The sequence below is a fragment of the Cebus imitator genome, unplaced genomic scaffold, assembly GCF_001604975.1.
Source record: "Cebus imitator isolate Cc_AM_T3 unplaced genomic scaffold, Cebus_imitator-1.0 Scaffold308, whole genome shotgun sequence".
In the NCBI taxonomy this organism is placed as follows: domain Eukaryota; kingdom Metazoa; phylum Chordata; class Mammalia; order Primates; family Cebidae; genus Cebus; species Cebus imitator.
The window spans coordinates 2,598,022-2,611,349 of NW_016107623.1; the positions used below are offsets into that span (position 1 = coordinate 2,598,022).

A 13,328-nucleotide genomic window follows, 5' to 3' on the forward strand; every position below is an offset into this window, starting at 1 on the left:
AAAAAAAAAAAAAAAAAAAAAGAATCATACTCATCCACCTTAGATGAGTTCTTAGAGAAAATGGATTTACACAAAAACTGTATACAGTCTGGCCATTTAACACTGGGAGGGGGTTAACATTTGCTGACAAAGTTTACATACCTTTTAGGGCTTTCTCATGCCAAAATGTTGTTAGTCACTTCCAAACAAGAGACCAAGATTTAGAGGAGAAAGCTAGGAAAAAGGGAGGCAGAGGAACAAGTCAGTTATCCTGCTTAGAGTGAAATGAGCTTGATGTCTTAAGAATATACCTACATCTCTCTCCTTGACCTGCAAATTATATCTTCTATAACTCATTCTCTTCCATTTCTAGTTTACTTAATAAAGTGGAACTCAACATCCCTATACATACACTACTGTTAGTTTAGTATTTATAGAATTTTACACTTAGGAACATCTAGAAGCAATCTCTTGTTAATAATAAGTGTATATAGCACTTTGCCATTGTATTGTTTATATACATATACACACACACACACACACACACACACACACATGCTGTAAAAAATATCAAATGGACAATTTGTGCAGAGAGAAAGAGGGAAAAAGCATAAGAATTAAAGTCTCAAAGCATGGGCTCAAATTCTGATCCTATCATTTATAAACTATATTTGTCTCTGATTCAGTCATTTCACCTCTCTATGCTTTAGCTTCTTCTTTAATACGTCTGACAACTCTAGGGTACTTGGCAGCACAAGCTTGTGGATCTTCAGTTTGGTGTCGCTGAGACCTCTGACTCACCTTAAAAGTCAACTGCAACACGTCAAGTGTATGCACTTACATAGTTTGTAGAGTACTGTTTCTTTTCTTTCTCTTTTTTTTTTTTTTTTGAGACAGAGTTTCACTCTGTCACCCAGGCTGCAGTGAAGTGGCACGATCTCGGTTCACTAAAACCTCTGCCCCACCTCCAGATTCAAACAATTCTCCTGCTTCAGCCTGCCAAGTAGCTAGGATTATAGGCACCTACCACCATGTCTGGCTAATTTTTTGTATTTTTAGTAGAGACACAGTGTCACCATATTGGTCAGCTTAGTTGTGAACTCCTGACCTCATGTGATACACCCGCCTCGGTTTTCCAAAGTACTGGGATTACAGGCATGAGCCACTGCACCCAGCCAAAGTACTGTTTCTTAATACAGTAATGTATAAAATGGATAAGTAACTTTTCCTACACACAAAATGGACAGAATGCAGCAGGAGCCAAGTGCTCAGATTGGAAGAAAAAAAGACCTCAATTTGAATTTTTGCTCAGCTGGATGCTGTCATTTCAGTTTTTTAAATCTCTATTTCTAAACTAGTGAGAAATAGAAATATTCATTGAAGTACTCACTTCCCCAGGTTAAGAGTACTAAATGCATATAAAACAATACAGTGGCTAACATACAATAAGCATTCTATTCATATTATTACTAACATTTTAGCTGAAATTCTAGGAATCTGACATGGACTCAGGACTGCAACTAAAGTGGGGCAAACCAGACACCCAGAACACAAAATTTTGCTCTGATTTGCATCACATGGAGAGTTAGTGCCTCTTCAAAGTTTGTACACTACACACATCTCTTGCCTAGTCCTGCCCCTGCATAACATACACAATGAGAGTCAACACTGGTATCACAAACAATGTCATAACAGCCACCTACATAGCATATTTGCAAAATCCTTTATCTCCCACTTATCAAAATGGATGCATAAACTTAGTTTTGGAATACATAAAAGAATTCGGTCATCAGGTGCATTTTAAACTATTTGCCAAGCCAGTGTTAAAATTACTTTTTCTAAAGGTACATAGGTAAATTTAACAAAGGAAACCATTGTCCAGAAGCAGGCTGGAAAGCAGGCTGGATAGCAGGCTGGGTTGCAGAGTGAAATCAAGATGTGATCAAAGTCCTTGAGACAATTCATAAAAAGTTATAAACTATACAAGATAATCAAAAGTTGACAGCAAAATCAAAGAGCTCATTACCTCTGAATTAGCTGATGGGAAATGGAAACAACAAAATGGTAACAACTGACTCCTAAGATATTTCAAAGCAACTTGTTCAGGGGAAAAATACACATCTCTTTAGTTGTGACAATCCACATTTTTTTTCCTATGTCTAAATTTTTGGTAAATTCTGATCCGAATAAAATTTAAATGAAAACACTTGTTAGAAGACAGGAAACAAATCTGTCCCCTTGAATATGTTCATCTTTTGCCCATGAAGTTCTCAATCTAGTGGTTCATGAATAATACCGTCTAGTTGAATAGTTGTTTGGTGTTTAATTGAGGTACATGTCTATTTTCCTTTTTATTAGCATTTATTATTACTTGTGTTAATTTCTCCAATGTGATGTTAAAACTTCCCTTTAAAATCCCTTAAAAATTCAACTAAACTTCATTCCTCAGAGTTTATCTTCTCTGGTTAAAGATACAATTAAAGGAATCTGTACCACCCTGGGGCAGAGCTACTTGCTTTGTATGACTTATAATCTTAGATACCTAAAATTTAACTTAAGGACTCCTAAAGGCTTAAGATCCTCTAAAATATGCATCAGGTACTTTCATTACTTTACAAAATTTCTTTGCACCAAAAACACTGCCACAGGGCACTCAAATGTTGATAAAAAGTATTAGCCCCAGACAATAAATAGCCTCTGGCTTATTTAATACTAGGTGCTATGTGAGGCCAAGTTTCTATCTTGATGATGCCACTGAACTTTACCTTTAGCTCCCAATTGATCTCAAATACAAATGCTACTAGTTACAAGAAGAAATTAGGGCCAGGATAGTATCTGTTTTTACTGCATTTACAGTTCCTCCTGTAACCTTCACTTTGCAAAAATGTGATTTATTTTTTCACGAAGCATATCAAAAATAAGGTAGAACCTTGGAAATCTCTCAAGTTTTGGCAGTACTGCATAAATGCCAATTTTAATATGGATAAAGATATAGAAAAAGATGTGCATTTCTCAATTGAAAAAACCAAAGGATTCAAAATCCTTTGGAATTAAATGAAAAAAGCCTTGCAACAATCTAAACTCCTATAGGGAGCAGTTGCTGTCTAGAGGCCAGGTCTGACTCATTTAACATTCCCAACTGGCTTTTGTTGTAGTAACCTTATATAAGTCTGAGGAGGCAGCCAGTGTGTAACATCTTAAGGTTTTGTCATTCCGTAACTTCAATCTCAGTTAAATTCCAGTCCATCTTGAAGTAAGAGAGAATGACTGAATAAGACAGGGAGACCCATTTCATTGCCAGGGACCAGATGGCCGTTAGAGAAACTATCATTTATTTTTCTATCAGCTCTAACCTAAAATTATAAAATGAACTGATGCATATGGAAATACTTACTACATTAGAAAGACTAAATGTCCGTACAATGGTCTTTTAACTCTTTCCCCTTGTATCTACTCAAGTCTAACTCCCCAAAGGGAAGTTTTATCCATTTCTCTATTTCCTAGTAACCAACAGTATTTTGCACAGTCAGTCCAAGTCAGCAACAGTGTTAGTTGGAGACATGGTGATAAAAAGTCTAACAGCATATACCCTTGAGGGTATGCAGTCTTGCAGGGAAGAGACACTAAAGAAATGCAGTATCATGTCACACTCCCACCTGGCATTAACACTCCAGGGAGCATATCTGCTTCACATGATACTCCTACCCTATGCAAGTTCAACACACATAGTCAACATTTGTTTGAAGAAAACAAAAAAATAACTTTATCAAAAATAACCATTGGAGTATGTAGGTGATAATTCCATTCTATATACACAAGTCCCAGAATGAGAGATAAGAAACATGGTTCTGCCACACACACACCCCCCCACCCCCCGCCACCAGACTGAGCGCCACAATGAGCCCTCACAATGAGCGGCTTGCCACACTGATTGTGATTCTTGCATTATAATATACATATTTCTTTTTTCAACATGGTCTCTGAATAACAAGTCAAACACTTCACCTTCTACTCAAAAGATATCTATTCCAATGCTAGAAAAAAATATGCTGTGTTGAAGTTAGTCTACAAAGTATACTTCCTAATAGGTTATTTAAAAGTTTGAATATTAAGTAATTTTCTGCCTGCCACACTGACCTCAGCATTTAAGACACAACTTCTCTGTAAATACAACTCTTAATGCTAACTTCTCTCCAATGGAATTCAATCACTAACATCAATGATGAAATATGATTTCATCATTACATTTACTGTAATGATGAAAAAAAAAAGCATGGTCTCTTGAGGCAGCCAGCCTGGATTCAAATCCTAATTCCAAGCAATTTTTCCTGCAACCCTAGGCAAGTTCCTTAACCTCTCCGTAAAGTTTCCTCATTTAAAAATTGGAGATAATAGTGCCTCTACCTCCAAGGGTTGTTTTAAGAGAGCCTGTAAAATGCTTAGCATGAGACCTGGCACTAAGTCACTTACTACTCAATAAACACTAGCTATTATATTAGGTTCCAGCTCATTCCAAAGAATGTTTAAGGCAATTTCACAGGTAATATGCATTCAATAAGAAAATGAATCAAAGGACCATTATTTAGACTGACCTCTGGTAAACTTATTCCCAAGGGACTGGCCTGACTGAATAGATGTTAGTGACTACCACTTAACATGTTCCACTGCTGTTACCCAATAGTTCATAAGCTTGTTAATAAAATTCTTTCCTTTATCTTTTAACCCTATTGGCAATCTTGTTTCTATCAACTGTGTAAGAATAAAACTGAATAGTGTAAAATCACTTTTGGGTGATTTTAAAAATGGTTATACATAACCAAAAATGTAAGGGTGAGCTTGAAAAATAAGTGTAATATAATACACTTAAGACACAATTAAATTTTGTAGCTTAAACGAGAAATCTGAAATTTCCATCTTCAAACAAAACTGAACCACCAAACCACAATGTTTATCTTCCAGCAAATAAATTATTTCTAATTGCTATAATAGATGTGCTTTCATTTTTTACATTATGTGTTTGTATGTGTGTGTATCCCTAAAGCATAAGCTTCTAACATTGAAGCTTACTATAATATTTAAAGTGCAATAACATAGATAACAATGAAATTTAACTTCTAAATCACTGTTACAGTTTATATTATGGAAAAAATTATTTATCATGGAAGTTGCTTAAAATTCTTAGTAACGCCTATCATAATGAGCTTAATAGTCCAACAACATATAAAAACCAGAAGCTGAGTTTTATCCTCCACACACTGGTTATGCTAGGTAAGTATGAAAATTTCATCCAAGATTCAAGTAACATCAACACTGACCTTTTAAAAAGTTTAAGATTTAGCAAAGACTTGCTTTTAATAATAAAATGGATAGTATTATCAAATTTTAAAGCCAAATATCAGCAATCTCTTTTTGACAAGATCTTATGGAAGAGTAAACTGGTAAATCCATAAAGGCATACAAGGCTACAGAAACACAGGGCTATTGACCTTATTCTATACCATACTGTGGTACAGCAAATAACGGCAGAATTTGTTTTCAAGACCAAAACCTAACACATTTTATCTCTAAAATTCAGTTTGCATGTTTTAAAAATGATGATCTTTTTATGCTTAAGTCTCTAGGTTTAAAGCAAATAAGATTCACTTAAGTATTACAAAAATTTTCAGGAAACCCAAAATATAAGTTCCTTTGAAACAAAAACTACTAAATTTTACAAAGCCACCTTGTCTAAATCAAGTGATATTAAAGGTGTAAGTCAGAGGAAGATAGTATGGTTTAAAAGAAACAAACAAACAAACAAAGCAAAGAAAAAGGAAAAAGCACGGATTTTAGAATCCAGAGACAGATCCAGATTCTAACCATGGTTCTAGTATCTACTTTCTGGAAACCCTAGCAATTTAAACTTTTTTGAGTTTAATAAGTAAATTTACTTATTTTCTTGATGTCTTCAGCTATAAAACAGTGTTAATACTACTACTTAGAGGAGATAAAAGTTTTGAGGACAAAATGAGATAACATTAGGAAAGAAGAGTCCAATAAAAGTCTATATTTTAGTCTATAGTCTAAAGCCTGTAGTTCATGTCTATATTTTGTACAATGAATATTACCTACAAAAATCAGGACAGTGATAAGTCTCTAAAATGCTGTGTTAAACAGTAATTTTACTGTAAATGTAAGTGATTCCTTTATCATTTTCATTCAGAAAATTAATCCTGATTTCAGAGACCTCCAAAAATAAACGTTTTTCTACAGTTTATATTAATTCTGTCAATGACTCCTTTGCATATAACCTCAGTTGCCTACATGTTATTGCTCATTTTAAAGTTCTTATATATTTCAATCCAGAAAGCCTATCTGCTTTATTCATTTCTCTATTTCTGGCCCCAGAAAAGCACTGGAAGCACTGTGCATGAATATACTCCTTCATTCATTCAGCAAATATTTACTGAACCCTTACATTGTGCCAGGTACTACATATGTATTGGGGTAAAACATGACAAATGAGAGGGCCCTGCTCAGGTAGCTTATAGTCCAATGAGGACACAAATATTTGTCAAATAAATACAGAAATAAAGTTTCTATTCTGATGATGCCACAAAGGTGTAGAGTATGGTGAATACACAGGGGCAACCTATGCTGGTTTTGGGAAGGAAGGCAAGGCTCCCTTGAGGAATGATATGTAAATTGAGACATGAAAACTGACTAACTGCCAGGTGGCCACATTTAGGTAGGTAAAAGTCGAACAGTCCAAGGAGTGAGATGGAATATGTAAAGACCACCAAGTCAGGAAGCAGCGTATGTAGGAACTGAAAGGCACTGTAAATGAAAAAGGCTGGCGATAAGGATGGAGAGCTGAATAGAAGAGATAAATTTTTAGTGTTAAACAGAGTAAGTGAGTAATAGTATTTGAATATTTAAGTCACATTAAGTCTTTTTCTCATGTAAATAAGGGAACTAAGTCTCTACTCCACAATATTAAAGGTCTGTAGTCAGAAGATCTCGATTTTGTCTTGCTCCCACCAGTTAACTAGTTGCATGACCTCGGGCAAGTTACTTAACCCACTTGAGCCTCTTCACTCTCTTCGTAAACATTATCTTACCGATTGAGACTACAATGATAATACATAGCATCTGTTCTTACAGATTTTACATCCTTAAAGAAAAAGACAGCTGTATAATACATGGAAGACATCTCAAGTCCTATGAGAAATAATGTCCCGAAGCTGACATAAGGCTCCTGCAAAGCCCAAAATGAGAAAAAGAAATGCAGACATTGGTGAGCTGAAAACTACTCCTAGAATACATTTGTATATATAACTCTGTGAACTCTTATCCAACCAACGTGCAGAGATCTAAAGTGACCACAATACTCCAACATGTGACTGAAAGATGATAAATACAATACAAGCATTAATCCACCAGCCCAGGAGAAGAAATACCAAAACTATAACTGGTCACAGAGATAAAAAGAAGTTAGTGGCAGAACTGAAGCAAGAAAACAAAATCTAAAATACACTGAACAAATGCATTATGTTAACTTATTTCCAAATTTTCCTCGTAGTTCAAAAGCTCTTTCCAAAATGACATAGCTACATGCCAAAGGTTAGAACTTATTTCATACCTCCTTCAACAAAAGGCAAGTACCTACACTGTCATCTAGAAAATACATTAATATTCTTGCTTTACCATCAATGATTCATGTTCAGTTTATGGTCTACTTACACCACCGCAGCCTTCTTAATCCAGCAAGATTAAGGATTATTAATCCTTCTTAATAACAAAGTCAGTTATCCTCACACAATGTTCCATTTGTTTAACTGATTCTTTCTTGTCTGTGTACTATTATTACTCAATGTACATTATTCCTGATTTTACTTCATTCTATAGCACCATAATTTTTCTATTTTAAAATCATATTAATTTCCAACATCTTAATTTCAATCATTCAGGAACATGCCTCCGTTCCGAATAAAATGTTTTTGCATTAAAAAGTGAAGCACATTGTTGATAATAATTGCAGAGTACATTCAAAATTCAGCACAGTCTAATGATCAACTTATCTATAAAACAGTAAGCTATGACTTATTACATGTTAAGAGCAATGATTTTTTACATGCTAACCTTTATGGATATAAAGTTATCACAAAGAAATTCTACCATCAATGAATTCTATTACAATTCTATTAAAAACTTACCCAATAATAGTCATGAGCTATAACTGGTGACAACAATTATAGAAGTTAAGACTGGCATAGGGCACTACTTTCTCCAAGATATAAAATATAAGCGTACTTTGAAAAATTCTTTAATGTAAAACAAGAATGACTTAAAAGTCACAGATGACGCTAAGAAAAATAAAAATATGCAAGAGCCTGATTTTGTTATTTGCAGACACACACATACACAAACAGCCTAGAGTCAAGAAATTGGGGGAAAAGTAAAATCTCAAACAATAGGATGTTACCTCTAAGAACTGCAAAATACCTTCTTTCCTAGTAATAAGCACATTAAACTTTCCTAAGGCTACATTATTTGGAAAAGGTGTGAAGTATTGTGAAAGAATTCCAATCCCACTATAATCAGTTTTACAAAATGAGAGTAAAAAGAGTCCTACGGTAGAAAAAGAATATTCTCTTAAGGAAGGGATACATTGTTTAACTGATGTTCACCCATCCCTTTATAGGCGAGAATGAACTGTGAGAATAGGGTATATTTTAATACACCCCTAATAAAAGGGGGAAAATTAAAAGTTGAAATTGACCCTTTTTTTTTTTTCCCAAAAGGTTCTTTCCTTTATTGAGGAATTTCACTCCAGTTCAAGAAACAACTTTTCATCTCACAATGGCTTCTTAGATGTACTACATAAAATACATTTACTTTGCAACTTCCTCCACTGTTTTCAAAAAACACAACCAACGTCCCTAATCTTTCTCTGTCGGGCAGAGCAGCTCTGGTTTAGAAGCTGGACTCGAACCAGACTAGATTGAGAAAGTCTGTCCCTACGTGTGTGACCTTGGGCACGTCAAATAATCCCTCGGTTTCCTCATCAGCATCCCAACATGAAAGCGCTCTGCAAGCAGTAAAGGAGTAAACATACCTTAGGTATGACACCTAAGAGGGTCAAGCCTTTCTGTTTAAGGCAAAATTACCTCCTTAGAGGGGCCACATCATTAAACTGGAACTGAACCCGTAGACCACAACATTTGTCTCTTCCTTCTTCCAGTGCTCCTCTTCCCTCAAAGGGCATAACCCTAGTCACCCCAAGAGCAGACTCCCAAGCACCCTTGCCTTCCTCCTCCCTTTCTCTTACAAAGCAGGGGGAAAACAACAGCCTCACCTCTCCGTCCGAAGCCACACCTTTAAAGAACCCCACCTCAGGCACATCCGCCCTCTCCCTGCTCCTGGGGCACCAAGGACCAACCTCGCCCTTCCCCTCCCGCCCCCACCCAAAGGAGACTTCCTGGAGGCGTTCGGGCCCTAACCGGCGGGCGGCATTTACAAACCCGCTTTACGCCACTCGCGTAGGGTAACCTCGCTTACGCCCGTAGGGCCCCGCTCCCAGCCCCGTCCGCTCAGCCTGCCAGAATCAAGCCCGAGTGCCTCAGCCATGGCCCCTACGTGACCCTAGACCTCTTTTGCTCAGTGGAGACCTACGGGGACTGGGACAGAACAGCTACATCTTACCAGCAACTGAGGCACTGACTTCACTTCCCACCTTTGCAGCCCTCTTCAACTCCCGGATCAATTCACTCCGGCGACGCCGGAAGAACCCGAGAGGAACCAGGCGTTGTCCGGAATCCTGCCCAGCCGGAGTCGCGCAGAGGCCTATGGGGACTCGTAGTCCCGCTCGCCGGTGTTGTCCGTAATTCCTGCACTCGGAAGACTACACTTACCGGCAGGCCGTGCGAGGGAGCCTGAGGCGATGGGTGGGGACACTCCTAACCAATAGCAGGAGAGTTCCCTGCCTTTGCGGGAGGAGGTGAGAAGAAAAGAGATGGTGCACGGAAAGGAGAGGAAGGGCGGGGCAAGCCCTCACCTGCACCAATCAGGGTGCGGGGTCGGCCCGACAGGCGCCTCACCCATTGAGGGGCGGGCTGGCCGAACCGAGGAAGGAAGGGGGTGAGGGGCCAGTGGTGGGGAACGTGGGGCTGCCGGGCGGAGTATACCGTGCGGGTGGAGAGGAAGCCTACGGGAAATCTCCCGGGTGAAGGAAGGGCTTGGTGTAGGGACTTGCACTGGGCGGAGGGACAGCTTCCCCAAGAGCGGCTAAGCCCCGGGCACACCGGGGCACCTGACCCACGGGTCGGGGAGGGATCGGCTGAGCCGGGGCTCCCAGCAGAGACGCCTGGGTGGGGCCAGAGGCAGCTCCAGGTGTGAGGCCACAGAGGAGGGGAGAGGAACCCCCAGGGGAGAGGAAGTGGCAGAGCAGCTGCAGAAGTGCGGGGAGCGGGAAGGTATCAAGGCAGCTGCTTTCCGCTGCCTCTGGCCCAGGCAGCTGCAGACACAGCAGGGGGAGGAGCAACAGCTGCCAAATTCGCCAACTGGAGGACGGGGAGGCGGAGCTTGGGTCCCAGTGGAAGCCGGAGGCGCAGTCTGGACTGTAGTTTCCCGGGAGAGACGAAAGCAGGAACGAGAGCCGAGCGGAGCACAGCCCTCCCGGCACCAGCTCCAGAATCCTGACAGGGGTTGCAGGTGTGTGGGAGGTAAGCGGGGGTCCTTCTTCGGGGCGTCTGCAATGCCCTAGAGGAAATGTTTTCCAATGGGAATTACATCAAGACACAGCTAAAAGAGTCAGCCTTGGGTTAGGAAACCGGTGCAAACCCTCCTGGGTGAAAGATTTACATTTTTGGACTTTAAGAGCAAAAAAGCAAAAGGAAGCTTGATTCTGGGTATAAAGGGCGTGGTTAGTGTTTTTGGTTTGAGTCGCACCAGTACAACTGTTCTGGGAGATCTCAAGATTGAGAAAAACCCTGCTAATTGAGGACGAGGTGGATGTTTTCTGGTGGATGTTATAGGTGCGTAGCCTCTAAAAAGCAAAAATTGTGCCATTAATATAGAATGACTTCCGAACTATTTCACTAGGAAAAGAACTTTGCGTTCTTCTTCAGTGTCTACCCTTTACGTTGGTTTATCAGATTGTCCTGCTACCGACCTGTTATCCAGGGTGGTTATTTTGCAGGTCCCTAGAATTGCAAGAGATCCGTTTTAAAGAAGCAAATGCAGGCAGGAATAGTCAGGATAGGATGGGCTCTGACTTAATCTATCAAAAGTGTAACTTTTGCCAGCAATAATGTAAAAATGAATTTTAATGAATGGATAGTTAGCTTTCTTTCCAGTGGCTCTGGAATATTGGAACAAAGACCTGGATTCAGCCTACGGTGTGAACATATGGTGTACTTCACTGCTGCTCCTTATTCTCTCATTTGTGTCCGATAATATGTGTACATTTTAAAAACAAGAGTGCACAGAAAGCTGTGTGGGAATCTTTTCTCTGGGTAGAGAGTATGCGCTTAAGGATTACCCTTAATATGTGTTATGATAGTGGGTTCAGATTTAAAACACATGGAGTGTCATAAAATAATAGTTTATTCTCGGTATTAAACCACATGTATATTCAAAGCAATGTAACTGTAATACCTATGGATGGAAATATGTTGTCATGCCAGGTAAAGATGAAAGTCTCACCTACCTTTGTGTAATTATGACAAAATTACAGCCTTTTATTTTTAGAGAAGTCGTAAGAAGCTATTTTCCTAGTTCATTGTCATTTTGTTACAGAGGTTCCCAGATTACATGGCTTTTAATCATAGTAGCATATTGCAGCAAATTTTGCTGTGAAATGCCGTCGTTGTGACAGTTGTATATTTCGGAGTCTGTCTCAATACTTTAGATTTTTTTTAATAACTAGGGTCAATAAAATGGAGTAATTGCCTTGTTTTCTCCTGTTTCTATGCTTTCCTGAGTTCTCAAGATTTTACATTTTATTTTTGTCATGCATTCCAAATTTCTTTTTGAAAAGAAATGGCTCAAATGAATTCTCTTCCCAGCTTAAAGTTCAGTCCTACTGAGTGCTACTACCGATAAGCCTAAGTGACTTATCAGTGTATATGCTCTTCCCTCCCACACTCTCACATACCATAGAAATATATAGACAGATAGATCTTAGAAAAACAGCTGCTTTTTTTTAATCATCCCTAAGCAGATCAGCTAAGTATCTAAAACGGGGGTGGGGGGGAACACCTTCTTTTTTGCTTAGAAGAAGGAAAAAGCAACAGTAGCTGCTAAACTTAACCACTGTAAGGATCAGGTTTTATCTTTGCTACAACACTGGAGAATCTGTTAATTCACATAGCTGATGTGGCCCTGTGAAAATGATTTTGGGAGTTAAAAAAAAAGTGAGTATTAGGGTGACACCTGGAAAAGACTGTGTTTGCCCTTGTTATTTGTGATTAAATGGATTGTCTTGAATCAGTCTTAGATTCTTTCTCAGACCCTACTAATTAATTTTGTAAAATTGAATACTTGTTGTCACTGGGTTATTTCCCCAATGTAATAATTATAATGCTAGCAATGAAATTTTTTCAGAGCCTTTATTAAAAGATCTGTTTGAAAGAATTTTATTGGGAAACAGTTAATAAGCAAGCAGATGGTTAGAAGATAAATATCTAAACAGTTGAAATTAAGATGTACTTTAAATCCCAGCTCTTTATAGGTCTTCTGCTCTGTGTGTGATAAAGACTAGAATCTCATTAGGAATGAATGAGTTTGTGGTATTAAAATACTGATTTTTTCATCTATTTATTTCCAAGCTTTGGGTTCTTTTTACTGTGTCTATAAAAGAGATGGGTTTCAATATCATTTGAAAAAAAGAAGACCATGTTTTTAAATGAGAGAATATCATTAGCAATATATGGCATTTATTTTTTACCTTGAACTTTCGATTCATTAGTTGATATTCACATTCAGTCTCAGGTAATCTGAAGATTTTTCTTGATCGATGTGGAAAATGTTCATTATATGGCAGTTTATAATTCTATGTAAAATGCTACCTATGTTATAAGCATATTACTTACTCTGCTCTTTATTTTCACTATTTGTGTATGGCTATCAGTGAATATATATGATGAGAAAGGAAAAGCAACAGAGTGCATAATGTCTCTCTTGAATGGGAATTGTTCTGGGGATGATTGTTGTTTAGCCAAAAACCTTGATTAATTTCAAATTACAATAGTCTTTGGTCTTTTCTTTAGAATTCTGATTCTAAGCCTATTGAGTAAAAATAAGTTAGTATGGATTTCTCTTTAACAGGAGGTTTTACTGATGCATGCAGCACAAAAGAGCAAGAATTA

The 13,328-nt window shown here is 38.3% G+C and overlaps 2 protein-coding genes across 6 annotated transcripts in view; one reads left to right on the forward strand and one right to left on the reverse strand.

The window, feature by feature from the left end:
• PDCD10 (programmed cell death 10) overlaps window positions 1–9,802 on the reverse strand; it is a 59,290-nt gene extending 49,488 nt beyond the window's left edge. The window contains exons 1-2 of one of the 3 annotated variants that reach the window (XM_017503277.2): window positions 9,664–9,802; window positions 142–213 (exon numbers count right to left, since the gene is read on the reverse strand). The gene's annotated coding sequence lies outside the window, so the exon portion shown is untranslated. Of the gene's footprint in view, window positions 1–141; window positions 214–9,076; window positions 9,313–9,663 lie in introns of those variants that run through there. The other 2 variants (XM_017503278.2, XM_017503280.2) reach the window with 2 other exon arrangements.
• Window positions 9,803–9,979: 177 nt separating this feature from the next.
• The window catches only part of SERPINI1 (serpin family I member 1), an 81,067-nt gene continuing 77,718 nt past the window's right edge, over window positions 9,980–13,328 (forward strand). Inside the window, exon 1 of one of the 3 annotated variants that reach the window (XM_017503284.2) lies at window positions 9,980–10,994. The gene's annotated coding sequence lies outside the window, so the exon portion shown is untranslated. The remainder of the gene's footprint in view (window positions 10,995–13,328) is intronic. The other 2 variants (XM_017503283.2, XM_017503285.2) reach the window with 2 other exon arrangements.